The sequence below is a fragment of the Rhinolophus sinicus genome, chromosome 3 (genome assembly GCF_057876585.1).
Source record: "Rhinolophus sinicus isolate RSI-liver-muscle chromosome 3, RSI-T2T, whole genome shotgun sequence".
In the NCBI taxonomy this organism is placed as follows: Eukaryota; Metazoa; Chordata; class Mammalia; order Chiroptera; family Rhinolophidae; genus Rhinolophus; species Rhinolophus sinicus.
The window spans coordinates 66,263,257-66,285,008 of record NC_142503.1 but is presented as its reverse complement, the minus strand read 5'-3'; positions in this window follow the sequence as shown (position 1 = coordinate 66,285,008).

Sequence of the window (21,752 nt, the reverse complement as noted above, 5' to 3'; positions counted from 1 at the left end):
GTAAAAGCAGCAGCAAGCACATTTCAAACTACCTTGAAGGTCAGATTGGGTCTCGGCTACATTTTAGCAATTCTAAACACCAGGTAATAGGAACATTTCTCTCTTCCCTCATCATGGTTTGGGGCATGATCAAATACCCTTTCAAAAGATAATAGGAATCGTATTCATCACTATCATAATCACCAGATAAAATGAATTAAGCATTTTCTGATTTACTTCAATTCTGGGTGTTATGTTAATTATAGTATAATAAAAGTGGTCAACGGTCCCCACCCCAGGCTTCCGCCTTTCCACCCTAATCATTTGTGAATCCACTAGGTATTCCGGAGCTTCCCTTTCATAATCTGTATAAGAGGCACATCTCATAAGCCTGCAAAAGACTGAGTTACTAACTAGTGACTCAAATAGTTTTGTTTTTGTTTGACAACTCCTGTTTACTTTACTGAGGGTGCAGTTTCAAAACTGAGTCACCTTCTGTAGCTTCAGACTCAGATTCTTCTGCAGCCTTTTTGAGTCCCTCTACAAACTTTTTCAATAAGCTTTTTTCCCCCCTGAGATAAGAATCTCAAATGAATTTATGATGAAATCAGTATTTTCATGAATTTCAGCTCTTCCTAGAAACAAATTCACCCAAGAATATGTAATTTGCTGTCTAAAATTTACTAAAGGATTTAGAATACAATGCAAAAAAAAAAAGAAAGAAAATTGAGTCACATCAGAAAAATGTTTTCCAAGGAAAAGTTATCCAAGATAATTGTATCCTCAACAGCATGTTCAAATAATGCTATTCTCTGTTTGTATGTAGCCCATGAAAATAAGACACCTAACATGGAAATCACTTACAGAGGTTCAGAGAAAGTAGAGGGAGTAGCAAATTAAATCAACTACAGAAAAGTGTACTTGAAAGCCCCTGACTATTAATCAAAATGCCGAGTTTTGGGGTTGCTTTTTTTCTTAGTCCCCACCCCCCTTCCATCAAGTTAGTTACAATTTCTGGACCTCAGTTTTCTTATCTGTAAAATATGCATAAAACAGAATTTCCAAGGTTTCTCCCAACTCTGAATTCCACACTAGGTAGACTTTGCAGCTCAGAAGCTATATTAAAAAGAATGAAAAGTGACTTCCAATCCCACAATTATTAAAGCTACTTTTAGCTCTATCTTTGTGCCGAATATCATCATTTCTTTATGCATTTCCTATAACTATCTTGAGTTTTGCACTTTTTAAATATCACATACACTCACATTAACAAGGAATGAAAATAAAAATTTTAACTGAAGAAATAATTTTAAAATAGTGCCTTATTAAAACATAATTCTGTATAGAGGATTCATTATGCAGACAAAATGGACCCTAATAATTCTGATAGTTACATCGGTCACAAAGTGACAGTCACGCCAGAGCATCACATGAAAGGTGTATCCAGTGAACGCCCTAAGCAGATAACTACAGATGCAGGGTGGAGTCTGACCACCTGGACAGCTTCATCGGATTACAGATGGGTACACTGCACCCTGTCTGGAGTATAAAATCAGAGCTCTCTGACCTGAGGTGCTGACAGCCTCATCTGCACTCGTCCCAGACGGATAAGTTGAAACCCTGCTACTGACCATTTCCCCAGCCTGGCCTGATTCCTGATGCCCGATGCTACACATTTCCAGTGCCCAAGGGACTCGCTGAACACCGGACCCTCCTCTCATCCTTCTTTTTGTAAGACTGTTCACCTCACCTAACCCTATTGCTTACAACCCTGTGTGATCCTCTTGTGTGAAACCACTTGCCCTGGACTACTGGAGGCTATCCTCTGACCAGAGCCTTGGTTAATACCCGTGGTAAACTGAGTCAGTAGGACTAGATCCATGAGTTAATTCTAATAAAGTCTGACATTGTAGAAAGACACAATCGCATGTGAGGATGCTACTTTGAGTTGTGTCCTGCTCATGAAAAATTCCAAACTGTTCATCAAAGTACGTAAGTCATTCTCTAAATTGTCTTTTAATAACTCTTATGATTCTCTTTCCAATCCCTTTGAAAACAAATTATACATGTACACACATATACATACATATGTGTGTGCACATATATAAATATACACATATTTAGCTCATGTAAAGGTCTATATAAATATTTATATAAAAATACATGTACATATATTTAATTCATGTAAAGTACTACATGGCACAAGAATTAAAAACGTAACCAAAGTCTTTCACCGAACCCTCTATTGAAAGTTCTATCTGAAGATATTTAAATGTATTCTATTACCTTGAGTGTGTCTCTATCATAATATATATCAAACAACATTATAGCTTCTTCTACTAACCTTCAAAATCCTTAAGATGGAGAACCATGTTTTACTGGGGGCAGATACCCAGGAGGAACTCATTAAATGTTTGTGGGATGAATGAACAAATGCACCTTGCATACATTTGCAGGCACCCTTACAGTTATAAATATGCAATTTACACATATCTGGATGTATCCTGCTTCCCTGTCTTTTTCAGAAATAGGTAACTGCCTTTTTTAAAAATGATACATCGGGGGTGGCTGGTTAGCTCAGTTGGTTAGAACATGATGCTAGTAGCACCAAGGTTGCCAGTTCAATAACCACTGCGAGCTACTCCCTCCTCAAAATAAAAGTAATAATAATACATCAATTCATTGAATATTTATTGAGCACCTATTATGTGTTAGGTATAGTCTAGGTGCCAGGGATTCATCAGTAAATAAACATAATAAATGAATATATTAGAAAAAAGACAGTGAAGTAGAAACGAGACGATGCCACTGAGGTCTGCATTGGAGCACATAAGGGAATTAGGTGTGTGAAGGGGGTATTAAAATTTAAAAAGAATGTCAAGAGAGGCCTCATTTAGAAGATGACATGCAAGCGAAGACTGAAAGCAAAACCACTTTTGAATGTCCTTAATATTTTTCTATATGATCTCTGACTTTCAGTGTTGTGATAGGAATTTAAAGATATCCTTGATAGATGTCTAAAGCTACACTTGCATTAAGTTCTATCTGTAGATAATAGCTCATCTGAAAACTGACAGGTGTTAACTACCTGGGTATAAATTAAATTTGTTTTAAAGCTTTCAGGATAATGAATTACTAATCTGTTTTTATTATTTTGAAAAATGGAAAGTTAAAAACAATTACTAACCACTCAACAATAGTGTGAATTAAATTTATTGATTTTTTTTTTTTTTTTAAGTCCTGATTTAAGCTTTTTCCTGAAGTTGGAAGGTTATAGCTAAACATTTACCTATGGCTGACCAGTCAGTCCCTACATATGGGCACAAGAAAAGCAAAGTAATCACATACACAGTTTAGGTCAAACTCTATTATTTAGGTAAGGAAAGTGGAAGCCTAAATTACCTTAAGTGACTTTGATAAATTACAAGAAAATTTTTCAGTTCTCACATCACTTCGAGCCATGAATAGAAGCTAGGTTTTGATGTATTTATCAATTTCTTTTGATTGGCAGTGGTTCCAAGAAAAGCTGTATTGAGAAGAATTCTGAAACTGCATCTTAAATCACTGAGAAAAATGTCTGTAATTATTAGAAATGTCTGCAGCACAAGAAAGGAGGGGTGAGGGGTAGCACTTGTGCCATGAATTTATCAGCCTTGGCCTACGTTATGCAGAATAGCTTACATGCCACATCACATCCATGCCCAGCATAAGTCAGAGCTTGGTCAAATCAAAACCAAGGGCTTGTGCTTCTATGCTTGTAAAACCTGAACTGAGCATCAATGAGCAGAAATGAGTCAGTAATCTAAAAAGTTCAGTCATGGAGAAGGCAGAATAAAGCCTGTGTCTTTAACCTATGTCAATGATCAAAGTTGAAAATATGGCAGATTTATAGCCAAGAATAATATGCAGGTATTAGAACCTGTGAAAAGCAATAAAGGTAACTAAAAATAAGGCTATATAAGAAATATCTATTAAGTGAACCAACTGTAGGTGTTTCCCAGCTCAGTGTCTCTTTGCATGGAGTTCTTATAGCCTTCCCCTTTCTCTGCCACCTCTGAGAGTCTGTGCTCCACATCTGGCACTAAAAAATTATTATAATTGCAAAATCTGTTTTTAACATATTATGACTCTGATTTTCATAACTATGAGTCTGCTTCTTTGAACCTAGTTTTTTTGTTTTGTTTTGTTTTGTTGTTGTTGTTTTGGTTTTTGATTTTTTTTAAGAAGACTGAAAATATGTTATTAAAGAGTGTGTTTCTGTTATAATTCCATGAAGAAACTTATTTTCAGCTATCCGGTAGAGTGGCTCCAGGAAAAAGATCTATGAAGAGGAAAGAGGGGCAGCAAGTGATGGGACTATGCCAGAGCTACAGCCATTGCAGAAGCCAAAGCAAAACATAGTGTGTTCCCTTTGTGGGCAAAAAGAAAGGAAAAATGATTATGTGCATCTTAAGTTATACACTATGAAATGTATTTCGACATGCTTTTGGACAACAGAATCTTTATTCGTTTTTCAACCTCAATACCCCTACAGAGTCTAAAAATTGGTAACTTTCTCTTGTCAAATCTAAATGCTCCTTCTTTAGGATCACCTTCCTGGATCACCCCATCACATTCACTTCTAGAACACATGTGTTTCTTTTTTTTTTTTTTTTTTTTTTTAATTAGATATCTGGTTCTCCTGTCCTTTCCCTTCAGAGTCTCTTTTAATTATCCTTCTTCTGCCATTGTGCTTTTCAAGGCCTGACCAACTCCTATCATTGCTTAAGACTTGAAAGAAGTTCAGTCTTGTTAAAGGTCTTATTTCATGTTTTATCTTACTTGCTCTAATCTGTTCAAAGACAATAATCACATTTTCTCCCATTGTTCTAAGAGCCGAGATAGTACCCAGCTCATAACTTCAGCATAATTATGATGATTGAATGTACAGAGAAAAAGATCCCACTCACTGTTACTACAGAAAAGACAGCTAGTTTCAGACCTTACTTGATTAAGAACTTACCCATCAATACTAGTGCCCAATGCCTGAAGTAAACTTTTGCTACATCATTCAAATAAATGTTAATAAATGAATATCAGTTACTATCATGAGCCTGACAAATATTCTGGCATACAGTTTTCAAGGAAAAAGAAAAACTGTTCATTTGTTTGTTTGTTTCAGGCTGGAGCTAAATATAATCCCAGTCTGTCCTCCATTGACAGAATTTTTATGTCTTTTTTCACCAAAAGCCAAAATGAAAAAATTCGAAAGTTCAGTTATTTCCTCTAAACATGGAAGAAAACAAAGCAATGTGAATAGCATCTTCCTTTTGAAACAAACTGAACACAATTTCCAAAGACTTCTTTAAATGTTATGGCTCTACTCCCACTTGCCTCTGTGTGCTACTCTTAGTGATGTTTTCCATGAATTCAAATGTTTCAACCTGACCCACGATTAATATAAACAAAAGAAGGCCAGTCTGGAACAGGCAGACATGAAACTGTTTCAAACTCTATCAAACATATGCCCATTTTTCCAGTTATCTAGTGCTATATAACAGTCCCAACATTTAGTGGCTTAACAAAAATTCAGTATTTTTCATAATTCTGAGGGCTTATTGGATCTTGCAGGGTGCTTCTCTCTTAGGTCTGTCATGCTCTATATAGTTACAATCAAATGATGGCTGGAGCTGGAGTCATTTGTAGATTCATTTAGGCTGGCTGTCTAACAAGACTTCTTTCCTCATATATCTGATACTTTAGCTGGGATGGCTGGAACTGCTGGAGGCTGTCCAGGCCACTCTCTCCTAATGCATCTGTCCATAGCTATTGATAGTATTTTTATGTGTACCATCCACCAAAACCAAAACGAAAACATTCAGAGGTCCAGTTTACATGTAGTCTCTTATACAGAGGAAAATAAAGCAGAATCAATCGCATCCTTCTTATGCTCCCTATGACCTTCCTTACAATATTCCAATCTCAATATCTGGTGTTTTTTTTTTGGCCAACTTCCCCAGAATGCACATTCCAAGAGTCCAAGAAGTTTGGCCTAACCTTGGAAGTTATGCAGCACCCCTTCTGCTACTTTCTGTTGGTTGCACAGAGACAACCTAAATTCAGTGTGGATGGGGCACTAGCCAAGACCATGAATATCTGGAAGTGTTGTCTGTTAGGAAGTCATCTTTGGAGGCTAGTGATCAACATCATGCAACTATGCGTAAGGCCATAGCTAAGGCACAATCTTTATCTCTGAATGTCCTATGAAGCAGGTGCGTTCAGGTGGGACTTCCATCCAGCCAGTAAGAGCAACTGCAATACCCTGGTGATCAATGGAGCTTACATGACCGAAACAGGTTGGCCTTACACCCATCAGAGAATGTGTGGTATGTTTTATTTACTGAAATGTGCATGGAGAGTTTACTTATAAGTGTGTCTGTTGCAGAATCATTTATGAAGGTAAAAAAATTAAAAACAACCAATTTGTCCAACAATGGTAGCTGAAATAAACTATAAAACACCAATATAATGGAATATATGCCACACAAAAACATCCTTAAATATAATTAAATATATGGGAGAAATGCTTATGATATAGTACTACATAGAAAAAGAGGGATACATTATATAATTTTATAAACATATTTATATGTGTGCTATGTATACACATACACAAGCACATACATGAATACTTATGTATAGAAAAAAAGATTAAAATATATGCACAGTGATTCCATCTGAGTGATAGAATTGAGGATGCCTTTTCATTTTATTCTTTGTACTTTTCCATATTTTCTAAGTTTTCTGTAAATATTTATTTTTATATGCCTAAAAAACTTTTTAAAAGAATATTTTGTTGTCAGTTCTTTTGGTGTCAAAATAAGGAAGAGAAAATAAGGAGAAAAGCTCAATCTTAAACTTTGTTTAGAATCTTTTTTTTTTTTCACTACAACTGAGAAATCAACATTTTATGAAAGTCGTGCTTTATCTCTTTCAGGCTACAATAGAGTATAATTTGGTAGAATGAAATGATGATGTCTTGCCTGAAAAAGTTTAATGCATTTCAAAATCTGATTAAACTTTCTGGAAAGCAGAATAATACCTCAATTCAGTTTCTGGCTTCAAGTCCAAGATGGCAAACTGATGACATTCATCTATCTCTCCTCCCTCGTAACATTCCACTAAAATGACTCAAAACTCATGGCGGAGAAAAGCAGAACAGCATTGAAAAACCAAAAAATTTGCCGCTGCAGGCCAGAAATGGCTCACTAGTAGGAATTAAGAGTCCAAGAAAGCACTGTCTAACACATCAGAAACAGGCTGTAGAACGGAAAGTACGTGGTATAGAGCTCAGAATAGAGTAAGCAAGTCAGTGAATGATATACTGTTATTGCTGTTAGTCATTATGTCATTGCTGAAGACTCTTGTGAATGCCATACCTGTATATCCAGTTTCCTGTTAGACATCTTCACTTGGAGGGCCCCCAGACATGTCCAATTCAATATATTCAAAACACAAACTCATCATCTTTCCTCCAAAGACTTGCCTCTCCTCCTGTGGTCCTGATCAGTACGAGCTACAGTAAGTACCTTTTGTGTCATTCTTGCCACCTCTCTATCCCTCAGTTATCACATTTCACCAATTACCACTTCATAATTCTCTCTATGTATGTTCCTATCTTTACCTTTTCATTCTCATGACTCAAGTTTATGTCAACGCTAACTCACAAAAAGATTAAAGTTGTCTCCAGACTTGTTTCACAACAGTCCATTTCCTAGTTCTTCATTTTTTAATTTTGCATTTATTCCTTTATATTTATTTTTAATCCGTAAGTAATGCATGGATACGTCAAATTAGAATAATGTAGATGAAAGAACAATACTCCCCATTAAATTTCAAGTTCATGGAAGGAGTTTCCAAAGGAAAGAGTCAGCCACAAAGAAGCCAGAGGTTTTGTGTAAAGGTACATCGTTATCTGGCTTCATCACACAAAACTCCTTCAGTGAACCTGAAATTTGATAACTTTCATTTTTGGCCCAGGCTGGTCTTGCCTGGGATTCAGGCATAAATCCCCGTTTGCATTACACCTGTTTCTATAGGCCAACCCACATCCACCTCCACATTGAAAGTCAAGGCACCATTTCTGAAAACCAGCCTAAACTAAATCTGAGTGTCCTATTTCAAAAGAGTTATCATATAGAGGGGGAGGCGGGAAAAGGAATTTCTAAATGGAAACTAAAAAGACTTTAAAGGCTGATTGAGAAAATGATAGTACATTGGCGGAAATAGAGTAGTAGCTGCAAGAGGCAAGGGCAAGTGATGAGGCAGTTTATATAGATAACTTCAGGCTATGTAAAATGTAAGGTAATAAACTGAAAACTGAAGCACATCTAGAGAGAAACATGCTTTAATGAAACAAACACCTAAATGTACCTCTCACTCGTTTTGTCAAAACTGAGAGCGAGACTTTTTATGTTGGTAATCATTGAGAAACCTCCAAATGCAATTCTATACATCTCTTAAACACCAAAGTATGAGTGAAAGAAAGTCTTTAATTCTGGATTTTTTCAATGTCAAAAATATTTGTGGAGAATAACTAAACCCATATTCTGAAATGATAATTATATGTTGAATATACATATATGTGTGTGTGTGTGTGTGTGTGTGTGTGTATATATATATATATATATATATATATATATATATATTTACACAATAACATGCATAAAAACATGTTGTTTATAGACTTCACAAACAAAAGATACACCCTGAGCTCTGATATCACGCAGTATTTCCTCCTCAGTTAGGAACAAAGGGTAACCTTTAGCCAGTATGACTAAGATAGGCCGGTACCACTTTGTTTGAAATCTCTTCCATGTGTCTTGTACGGCTCATGTTCCAAACCCATCTGGTTCTACATAGAAATATCCACTCCTGCTCAAGGACTAATATTATTAAGGCTTAGTTTGCTTAGTGGTCACTCCAAGTGCATTTTTTTTAATAGTATATCTGTGCTTTCAATGTACACATTGGGTACTATATGCTCTGTGTTTGGTCCACACAATCTCCTCAGGTACAGGAAGTCTTCTGCTCTGTTGTCTGGATTTATTTCTAATCATTACCTGGCAGGTTTTAAAGAACCCTTAAAAAAAAAAAAGTCTTTCTTTTGGAGTGCAGATTGGAAACCGATCCTCTCTTTACAGTAATACTCCCTTAAAAACATTGTCAAGCACATCAGAGAAAAGGATAGCTCTGGACATTGTTGACTGGTGACTGCCAGCCCACTGTCCTGTGTGTCAGAGAACAACAACTAAGTAGGAAATACCCAATATGGAGTGAGTGAACACACAAAGACAGTACTAAACGGTTAGATGGATGGAACAGTGGAATGATGAGGGAAATTTTCTCTAAGCCTGAGCCTAGGCATGTGAACTCACCTACCACACACCCTCAAGCCTGGAGGGTAGAAGAAGCAGTCAGGGAACCAGAGTGATGGCTTCTCATAAGATTCGTTAGAATCCACATTAGAAAACAGCCTGATGGTGGATTTGTAGAGGACTATTTAGACCCAATAAAAGGACTGGGGGCTCAACAGTCACCATGCACTCACTACTTCAATAAGATAATTCTGAACTGACAAGCCAATCACTTTTCCTTGTAAAAATTGGTACCTCTTGCCTTTATAAGCCCCACCCTTAACTTTGGCCTGAGAAAGAGTCTCCATGGGTTGTTTCCCTCATACCCGTATATACCTACATCCAAGTAAATCTCCAATGCTTTACGCTGATCATGAATTGTTCTCTGCATAGTAATCCCTCTGCCTTAGAGTCTTAACTTTTCTTTCTTTAGTAAAATGCTCTGATCAGAGAATCCCTTCAATGTGGCTGTCAGTTTTACAGAAGCTGTAAAACATTCTAAACAGACATTAATCTTCAGCCTCTGACTACTTTCCCTTGCTAACCGATGTGGATCCCAAGGGGTCCATTAACACTTGATTTTTATGGCCACCGATTGCTACAACATCACTTCCTTTGGTTTTTACTAAAACCACTTAGGTTTCTCTGTGTGAAAGAAAATAGTTTCTGAAGTTATATTTGTTGCTGTTTTAATTTATCATACAGCAGTTTTCATTAGATCAAATGAAATATTATATATGATAGTACTTAGAGAACTATAAAAGGACTACGCAAATGTTACTACATTATTGTCATTTCAGTTAGGTTTAAGAATCCTACTATCAAGTATGGAGAAAAGAGATGAAAGATGAATGAGTGATCAGTATTCTAGAATGCTATCATTTTACTCGTTGAGTACCTTAGCTCTTTGACAACTGTGGCATTTATTTCTATGGCTTTTGCCAATATGACCACAGACACACGTCTAAGTGGAATTTCCATACTAAAACTATGAACTGTCTATTGTCCTTCCTCCAACCCACAATTATGTAGCAGATGGTGAAAATGACTCAGAATAAATTTGTTGGATCAATTTTAAGAAGACAAAAACAGTCAACCAGACTGTTGACTACCTTGGCACTGAGCCTTGTGGATGGTTAGGAGGAACTGTCACTGCATGAATATGCAAATAATTGAAATTAAACTATGCAAGGGTGGAGAGGATATTTTGAATCATTAAATGTCTCTTCCAAGCTTCTATCAATATCTTAATAGTGCCACCTGACTTCATTAGAGCAGAAGGGCTTTTGCATGCCATTTTTTCTTACTTTCTTGATAGCATTTTCCTCTAACAGATTGAGCAATGACTATCAGCATAAATCAACAATTTTCAGAGCTCTAAAGAACCTTAGAGGTTATTTTATTCTACTCCTTATAGAATATAAAATGAAACTAAGGAAGATCAAAGAGACAAGGTGAATTATTGACCTCACACAGAACCTTCCATTGCAAAGTTCTTTCTAAATTCATCTTCCTTGCCTAAGTTGGATAATTTTTTATTGAAACTATTAAGTCATTTTTATTAGCACAAACATGGCTAGCATTTAATTTCCAACCTTTATTTCTGGGCTCTATTTACCTTTAATGGAGACAATTAAGAAATTCATAAAATATAGCTCATCTATTGACTAATTTCGTTTGGAATTATCTTCAGATAACTCCAAGATAATTATCAAGGTATCTAGATTTTAAAAAACATGTGTACACACATACGTGTACACGCACACATACACACACACGCATTTATTACCTTGGAAAGACAGCAAAACTCTTAATTCTTAAGTAAGCTGTAGGAATTTTCAGACCTCTCCCTTCCCATGTCCAAGATCCTTAGGATCGCAAGTTCCAGAAAGGCCTGGAAAGGATTACCACTTTTATATCTCAAGGCCAAAGCCTTAAATGAAAAACTCAGTTTCTTCTCCTTTATTTGGCTATGAGGGGTGCAGAGTAGGGCTCTAACAATTATTTCTTATGGATGCTGTACCTCCTTTAAAAAATAAATAGACCCCACGTATCTTCTCTGTTAGTTTCCCATTAATTTCACAAACATAGTGGCTTAAAGCAACAAGGATTTATTATCTTACAGTTCTGCAGAGAGTAGTCCCAAATCAGTTTCACTGGGTTTAAAGTAAAGGGGTCAGCAGTTCCTTCTGGAGTCTCTAGGGGAAGACCTGTTTTCTTGTCTTTTCCCATGTCTACAATCTGTCTGCAACTCGTGGCTCATGGCTTCTTCCTCCATCTTCAAAGCCAGCAATGTAGCATATTCTATATTCGCTGACCTCTGCTTCTATCCTAATATCTTGTCCCTCTCAATCTGATTCTCCTGACTCCCTCTTAGAAGGACCATTGCAATTACCTTGGGCCCATCCAGACAATCTAGGATAATTCCATTTCAATATCCTTAATCACAACTGCAAAGTCCCAAAGGTAACAGATACACATGTTCCAGGGGTTAGAATACACCTTTGCAGGACCATTATTTGGCCTGCCATATTTTCCTATGTCCCTGAAAAATCATGGTCTCAATTCTGGAAAAATAGGGGCTGTGTTTTTTAAAGGAATGTATACATCTTGACCATGAAGCCATCCTCCCTCTTTCACCCTCCTCCCCAACCCAGTCAGGCCAGGAGAATATCTAGGGACTTGTATTTCAGAGGACAATGTGGAATTAGAAAGAATAATATTAATAGTTCAGAATTCTCAAGAAATAGGAAGAGAAAAACTGCACATTTTTTTGCTTCACTCTGTTTCCTTTTCTTTTTTCCCCTGACATTCTCCAAGGATAAAAAGGGCACAGTTTTGTTGACGTCCCTTGCATAATACTTTTCCTTGTTCTAACTACACGCAAGCTTTAAAGGGACACAGGAATTCGTTCTTAAAAGTATGGGAATCTTATAAGTTATCTCAATTTGGTAATTAATGTTTTAATTTGGGGTATATAAGTTTAGAAAAAATTTTTTTTTCTAAAATTGCATTTAATATGTCAGAAACTGAGTATTGTCTTAGTAATATTCTTGGGGTTTTTTTGTAGCAAATTCTAATAAAAGAGATCCTCAGTGAAATAATGTAAAAGTCTTATACTTAAAAAGAAAAGTAGATGAACTTTTTTGTTTCCTTTGTTTGAAAAGTTATCAAGGTTCACCACACCAGTGGCCTGTCATGTATACCCTATATACCCAGCTATAGGAGGATGCAAAGGGCAGTTCAGCTCTGCTGTATACTTGCCTACAACCTATCATTCCAGTCTAATCGTAAGAAAAAGAGCAGATAAACTCAAATTGAGGAGTACCCCAAGACACTCTCAAGGTCATGAAAAAGAAAGACTGAGAAACTGTCACAGACCAGAAGAGGTTGGGTAGACTTGAAAAGTAAATGCACTCTAGTGTCCTAGATGAGACCCTGGAACCAAAAAAGGGTATTAGTAGAAAAACTGGTGATAGCTGAGTAAAGTCTTGAGTTTAGTTAATAATGTTGTACCGATAATGCTTTCTTAGTTTTGAAAAACGTAGCATGGAAAATGTAAAATGCTAACATTAGGGAAAACTAGGCAAGGGGTAGAGGAGAACTCAGAATTTTTTTTTATAAACTTTTCTAAAATCTAAAAATATTCCCAATTAAAAAGGTTATGTAAAAACAAAATAAAACAAAATATTGAGATGCCACTTCTAAGGTTAGATTATAAAAACAATGTGGCTTCTCTCTTGCTCACCCTTATAGCCCCCACCCTGGGAAGGCAAGCTGCCGTGTTGTGAATAGCCTTATGGAAAGGCCTATGTTTCGAGAAAGTGGTAAATCGAGTCAACAGCAAGCAAGCAAGGACCTAAGGACTGTCAACAGTTACATAAATGAACTCAGAAGTGAATTCTCATCCAGTTGAGCCTTGAGATGACCACAGCCTCAATGGACACCTTGATTTCAGCTTTGTGACAGACTCTAGGCATCCAACTAAGCTACACATGAATTCCTGACCCATAAAAACTGTGAAAAACAAATATTTATAGTTTAAAAAAATTGAACTATCAAATTTAAGGGCCTATCCAATAGAGGTGACCAATAAATTCCTCAGTTATGATAAAAAACAAGAGAAAACTGTCAGAATAATAGAGCAAGAAAATAAGTTGTAAAACGTAAGTCCTGGTATTTCTTTATGACTACCCAAACCTACCTTTCAAGTACAGGGGATTACTGAAAACAGAAGCCTGGTCCACAATTATTACCCTAAAGAAATCACTGCTTTAAGAGACATGAATGAAGAGGGGAAAAGCTAACATGAATTTAATGCTAAATATATCTATACACTACGCAGGTGCTGGCAAAGATAAGCTTATCATTGTGTTTGAAGTCCTCTTTACACACACAAGGACTTAGGAAAAAAAAAAGATCTCAGTTATACCAAATATTCTTTACAAATTTTTCCAAAAAATATTCTAAATTTAGTCTAGCCACTTAATATTAAGCTTGATCTTAAAGAAGTTGAAATCTAGTGTAATTTCTTTACATAGTCGTAGACTTTTCATTGATTAAAAGTGTGTTTTTATAAATACTGATGAAACCAGTTTATTTCATAAGAGGGAGAAGGTGAAGGGTTTAGAAAGCACAATCGGTAACCACAAGATTGACATGGGGATACGAAAGTCAGTTTGAGGAATATAATCAATAATGCTGTAAAGATTTTGTAGGGTATCCGATGGGCGCTTGTCTTATTAGGGAGACCACTTCAGGGATGGTGCAGATCACCTGAAGCTGAAGCTGAATAATAATGTCAACTATAATTTTATATATGTATGTATAGTTACAAAAAGTGGAGTATAGCATTAGGAATAGAGACAGTGGAAATGTAATGGCTGTATGCGATGTCAGACGGGTAATAGATTGGGGGAGGAGGGGTTATCACTTTGTGAGGGGTATAAGTGATAAATGTCTAACTATTACATGTTTTGTACACCTGAAACTAATTTTTTTTTTAGAAAGGCTACAACCAAATCCATACTAAATTTTAAACTATTTAGTTTCAGTAGAGTGAAAAAAACTCTGTTCCTAATTATCAGTACCCAGAACAATTTAATCTACCAAGAGTTAGTTCCTTGTTAATATTTAATAGAATAATTTTAAAGGAGAAGAGGCTAAGTTCTAACTATGTAATCTCTGACAGTAGGGAGTAAGAAAGAAAATGAATCCTTTAATAGGAAATACTGAATAAGAGAATAAATAAGCGTTTAAATTGGAAAGGTTGTGATTCAAGTAAAAATTGAAACCAGGTGTACCCAAAACATCAGGTAAGCAATTCAGTATTTGGGAGAAAGATACAAAAACTTTAGGTCTATTATCAAGAAGATAATGGATCATTGGGCAATTTTGTAATGTCCCTCAAAACTTAACATGCCCAAACCCATTAAACCAGTTATTAAACATCTAGAAATTAATGTTAAAAAAGCACACAAATCATACAAATTTATATGTAGAAAGATATATCCATCGCTGTGAGTTGTACCAGCAAACATTGAAAATAACCAAATGTCATCAGTCACCAACTGTATTATCTATACACAGACTCAGAAGACTGATATTTACATCTATTTGATTCTTAAGATATTGCCAGTTAATAATGGAGAGAGGGGATTGTAAGTACATACATGTTTTTAACAGCTGTTTATATTTCATTTTCTTTTGTACTTTTTTTAGTCCTGGTTTACCCATGTTTTTAAGATCTGTTTCCTGCTCTGGGAAGTCTTACATATATTTGTGAAATGTCACCAAGTAATTTGTGTCTTTCATTCTTTCAGGACCTCTCCCAACAAAGGGACACCCAGAGCAACCCATTCCCTGCCTGCCAGCCTCATTCTTACCCATTATCAGTAACTCTTCTTTTACTTATCGGGATCAAAATAACTCTTGGCATTTCTCTGAGGACATATTTTTCCAATTTCCATTCTTTGAATTTGGTTCATGGTAGTTCACATACTATAATGCTTCGGAAACCAGTTGGGATTCTGCTGACAGTTTAAAAAAAACTGTAATTGTCTGGACATCTTGATCCTGTCAATTGACTTCAACCTTGACCTGCAGATCAACGTTCAGAAGGTACAAAAGTCTACACTCCACAACCACTTAATCTTTGGCCTTACTACTAAGGCGACTAACAAGGGCACCAATTAGCAGTAGATCTGAAAGAAGATTTAGTTAGCTTTCACAAACTCTGCAAAAGATCAGAGGCAGAGAGAAAATAAAATGAAAAAATAAGTGTGGAGAATGTCTCAGGGTTATTTCTTTGATGAAAAATAACAGAAGTTTTCTCTTTCAGGCTTATTATTTTCTATTACGAGAAGTAAAAATAAAGAAAAAAAAAGCTGAAAGAGACGTTTCCAATCAGCTTTATGTTATTTGTTTCATAAAATACTTGTAGACATTCTCAAGTGACTAAAACTCATTAAAAACCGAGGTTTTTATCATCTACTTTTCATCTGTCATTAATAATATTATAAGGCTAGATCTCTAAATCTTTCTCCCTTCTAAACATCTTATAGTTTAGGGTGTGCAGAGAGTATTAAAGAACCAAAGCCATAAACATATTTTACCTCTCATTTAATTGAGTCATTATCATAATGAGGTTGTGAGTCTGGTTCTTATACTACCTCATTTCCCATTCATTAGAAGACCTATTTTGTTGTTTCTCATTTATCAAATGTATTTCCTTGTTGTTCTGTGATAACCTCTCCTTGATAGCATCATTAACTATAATTGTGAAATGCTGAAAATATATCCTGAAACTGAAGAGGCTAAAAGTATGAGCATTTTACACAATTTTACTCCCTGTTTTTGTTTTGAAATAGGGATATTGGAAGTATATGTGGAAAAATCCTTCTTTATCTTAACCCTGCTACTTCCTAGCTGTGTGTCCTTGGGTGAGTCACCTACTGTCATTCAGCCTCAGTTTGTTCATCCTCCATAACCTAGACTGAAACATTATTTCTTATCCAGGTTGACTATGCAATAGAAGTAAATCTTTATCAATACTATCAAAATAGAATATATAGAAAAGGTAAATGACTACAACACATAAAGCAATTACAAAGTAATGATTCTAATAAAATATGACAGTATACTATATTTTACATCCACTTTTTTTGTATTACTATCACACCTATGTAATGCGGTGTCTTTGCAGATAATATGAGATGGTGTTTTTATGAATTCTACAATTTTCTGAACTGATCAAATGTGCTTTAATTTTCATCTTGAACTACATAAAATAGATATGCAGCAAGAATATTGCCAATGTGGAGGCAACTAAAAAGCTTGCTTTTCTTAACCACCTTGGATACAGTCACAGATAAGACAATTTTATATAAGTATACATATTTTTATATTAGAAAATATATTATATTAGAAAATAGCATCACAACTAAGAATACTTTTTTATTTTATTTTAGAAAAACACTGCAAAAACTTCTCAAAGCGACATATGTCTTTTGTTGGACATTTACTACAATTAATGATGATGTAAAGGAATTAGCCTCTAAGAGAAAATTAGAAGTATTTTCACATCTAATGCATCATTATAATGCATTGCTCTGGTTATTATTTTCATAAAGTAACCTCCCTGCCTCTCAGCCACCTAAGACAGAGAACCCAAAGCACAGGGTAGTGGTACTCTGCCCCTCACCAAAGGTTTATTCCCGTATCTGCCTATCCTGGATAAAGAAGCTGAGAAGGAAGACAACTCAGCAGCACATCCCCATGACACATTTTGGGTATTATGATTTACCACTCATGTCCAGGGGAATTTCACGTCCCCTTGAAACTCTTTTGATTGCTTTTCTTATAGCACCCAGTGTTAAATTCACTATATAGGTGATGAGATAATACATTGACTTGTGTGTGTCCTTGTAGGAGTCCTCATTTCGTTTGTATTCTTTTGCCTTACATTTTCCCTATCCTTGCAAGGCAGAAGGCAGAAATTCTTTGAAATTAAAGGAATCGCCTGTCTTGAAATCTTTATGTTCCCCAAATAGGGAAAGAAAGGGAAGACTGTATTGAAGTAGCACACGTGATCAGAATTCTTCAAGGCTGCAAGCAGGCCTGCAGTCAGCAGTTCTCAAGGATCCAGAGACTCACACTCCATTCTCTAAAAGAAGCCTTAGGAAAGAGCAGCAAGAACTCACAGGAGAAGGGTTGCATCATTCAGAGGTTCTGGACACCAGAAATGAGAATTCCCAGCATCAGTAAAGCATCTTGTCCCCATTTGGGGATCTTGGTGCAATCCTGGGAAGTTTGGGAGGAAGTCACATGATGACTGAGATCGACTCCCCCAGGCAGGTGGGATGGATAAAAGGAGAGCCTCACTGCCTCCCTGTCCACATGCCCCAACATTTCTTATCTCCCTTACAAACAGGTTTCTATCTCAATGCCATAACATAAAAGGTATTTATGATGGTCACCACTAACCTCCTACTTGCCAAAACCACTGGCTCTTTCCCAAGTCTCCTAACACATTCTCTGTAACACTGAATCCCTCTTGTCCTGGTCTTTCTGGAACTTTTCCCCATAACTATCATTTTACTCCTCTTCCTCTCCCTGCCCCTTAATGGTTGCTAATCTGTAGGATCCCTGACCTTAAGTGTTCATTATGTTTATGTATGTGAACACATAAAATCTTCCTATTACCTCTCAGCATCAAATCACACACATTACTGCCAAGATGATAAGTCCAACTTAATACCCTTCTTCCTTGTCAAAACTTGCATGCTCGAAACTGAACATACCTTTTTGTTTTTAGAATTGCTTCTCCCCTCTCTTTCTTCATTCCCACTCAGTTAATTGGGAAGGACCATCTCATGGATGTCACACGAAGGGTAGTGTGCAAGGCAAACAGAGACTAGAGTGAGTCACTAAGGTCAGCTTACTGCAAGTCATTCAGAGAACTATATTCTGCTTTTCTATTTCTATACCTCCACAACCAGTGAGAATTTGTAAGATCTTCTATTTTCTCTTTCTTCAATTGCCAGCTAGAAGTCAATGTCCAGGGTGATTTTAGGAGCTACTTGCTGATGATTGCACTTTTAGACGGCAGAGATTCTGCCAGGTAAGGTCCATAAATAACTGTGTGGGGACTGTCCCTTACATACTTTTCTTGTGTTAAACCCATGAAAATTCAGGATTTATCTATCACATAATTAGTGTTATCCTAACAAATAATAGAAAAATAATGCTTAGCACAATGAAATAACTTACAAGATTACAGTTAGTCATATCAGAATTTGAATTTGTAAACAGGTCCCACTGATTCCAAAATCCATTTTCTTTCCACTCAGCTATGGCTCATCTGACTTGTCAATTTACGTTGCCACTTACATATTTTTTATCGAAGGATATGAATCTCATTTAATCAGGAAAACACAGTAGCTCTCCTTCTGTTTTCTAATATCCTTGCACCATTAAAAGCAAACAACCAAACAAAATGGGTAATACAATTAAAATAATTGATCTTTAAAAACTGAAAGATTTTCCTCTAAGATCAGGAACAAGAAAAGGATGCCCCATCTCACCACTGCTATTCAATGTAGTGTTGGAAGTCCTAGCCACAGCAATCAGGCAAGACAAAGAAACACAAGACATACAAATTGGAAATCAAGAAGTCAAATTATCACTTTCTGCAGACGACATGACTCTTTATATAGGAATCCCTAAAGATTCCACCAAAAAGCTATTAGAAACAATAAACAAACACAGTAAAGTTGTAGGATACAAAATCAATGTACAAAAATCCATTGTGTTCCTATATACTAACAATGAAAATATAGAAAAAGAAATCTTAAAAAAATTCCTTTTGCAATTTCAACAAAAAGAATACCTAGAAATAAACTTAAAGGATGTGAAGGACCTATACACTGAAAACTACAAGACATTATTAAAAGGAATTGAAGAAGACCCAAAGAAATGGAAAAATATTCCATGCTCATGGATTGGAAGAATCAACATAGTTCAAATGGACACATAACCCAAAGCAATATACAGATTTGATGCAATCCCCATCAAAATACCAATGGCATTTTTTAAGACATAGTACAAAAAAATCATCAAATTTGTATGGAATCACAAAAGACCCTAAATAGCCAAAGCAATCCTAAGAAGAAAATGAAAACAATGCTGGAGGTATCACACTCCCTGACTTCAATTTATACTACAAAGCAATAATAATCACAACAGCATGGTATTGACAGAAAAACCGACACACAGATGAATGGAATTGAAAACCCAGAAAGAAATCCACACATATATGGGCAAATAATTTTCAACAAAGGAGCCAAAAACGTACAATGGAGAAAAGAAAGCTTCTTTAATAAATGGTGCTGGGAAAATTGGAAAGCCACATGCAAAAGAATGAAACCAGACTGCTGTCACCATACACCAAAATTAACTCAAAATCGTTCAAAGACCTAAACATGAGCCCTGAAACAATAAATTGCATAAAAGAAAACATAAGTAATAAATTTATGGACCTTGGGTTTAGAGAGGATTTTATGAATTTGACTCAAAGGCAAGGGAAGTAAAAGCAAAATTAGATGAATGAAAACTATATCAAATTAAGACATTTCTGCAGAGCAAAAGAAACTATCAACAAAACAAAGAGGTAACCAACCGAATGGGAGAAGAGATTTGCAAACAACAGCTCCAATAAAGGGCTAATATCTAAAACATATAAAGAACTCGTACAACTTAACAAAAAAAACAAACAATCCAATTATAAAATGGGCATAGGACATGAACAGACACTTCTTCCAAAAAGACATACAAGCGGCCAAAATATATATGAAAATATTCTCAACTTCACTAGCTATTAGGGAAATGCAAATCTAAACCACAATCAGATATCCCCTCACACATGTTCAAATGGCTGTCATCAACAAGACAATAAGTGCCAGAGATGCTGTAGAGAAAAAAGAACCCTCAAACAGTGCTAGTAGAAAATAAACTGTTACAGCCACTATGGAAAAGAGTATGGAGGTTCCTCAAAAAATTAGGGACAGATTTACCATATGACCCAATAATCCCTCTTCTGAGTATCTACCCAAAAAAAATCTGAAAACATTTATCCATAAAGATATATGTACCTTTATGTTCATTGCAGCATTATTTATAATAGCCAAGAGATGGAAACAACCCAAGTGTCCTTCAACAGATGATTGGATAAAAAAGATGTGGTACATATATACAATGGAATACTAGTCAGCCATAAGAAAAGATGCAATGTGATAGATAGATAGATGATGTATTATAGAAATTCACACTTGAAACGTATATAATTTTACTAACCATTGTCACCTCCAATACATTTAATTTAAAAAAAGAAAAAGAAAAGATGAAATACTGCCATTTACAACAGCATGGATGGATCTTGAGATTATCATGCTAAGCAAAATAAGTCAGACAGAAAAAGTTGAGACCCATATAATTTCACTTATATGTGGGATATAAAACTTAAAGCAACAAACGAATGAAACAAACACAGACAACAGTTCAGTGGTTACCAGAAGGTAAGGGGGGAGGGGGGATGGTAGAAGAGGGTAAAAGGGGTCAAATATATGATAATGAAAAGAAAACTGACTTTGGGTGGTCAACACACAATGCAATATATTAATATAAGTTATGTATTATGGAATTGTACAATTGAAACCTATATGATTTTTACTAACTAATGTCACAATCAATTTTTTAAAAAGTACATTTGGAACCTGAAGTCAAAGAACATATGCCAACCTTACCCAAGTCATGATTTCTGATTTTCCGTTCTGTTATCCATAAAATGAGGACCTTGGTCCCCAACAGAGGTTGCTGATTGGCAGCTGTCCCCTAGAGTTGTTTCTTTGGTCTGACAGGTAATATTTTTTTCTGTTTATTTTAAACTAGTTGCCGACTTTTAAAATTACAGTATTTCATTAATATAAAAAAATAGAAATAAAGAGAGAATGTGGAAAAGAAAAAAACATGAGCAATGAAACACACTGATCACTTACTTGCATTTAATTTTCAAATATGGATGACCTATATCAGAATTACTGGGGATGCTTCTTAAAAACAGACTCCTGGGAACTGTCCTAAACCCACTGCTTCAGAATCTGTGCTCTGCTTGTGTTTTTAAATCCACATCACAGGTTATTCTGATATATACCACAGTATGAGAACCAAAACTCTTAAGACCTAAATTGCACACCCTTGTCTTAAGAGTGTGTACCTGGTTCAACCTCATAAATCTAGACATCCACAGAAAATTTTCACTATTACTATTTAAATTTGTGTCTTTATAAAATTTGAAATTTAATGGAAGTACTAGTATAAATA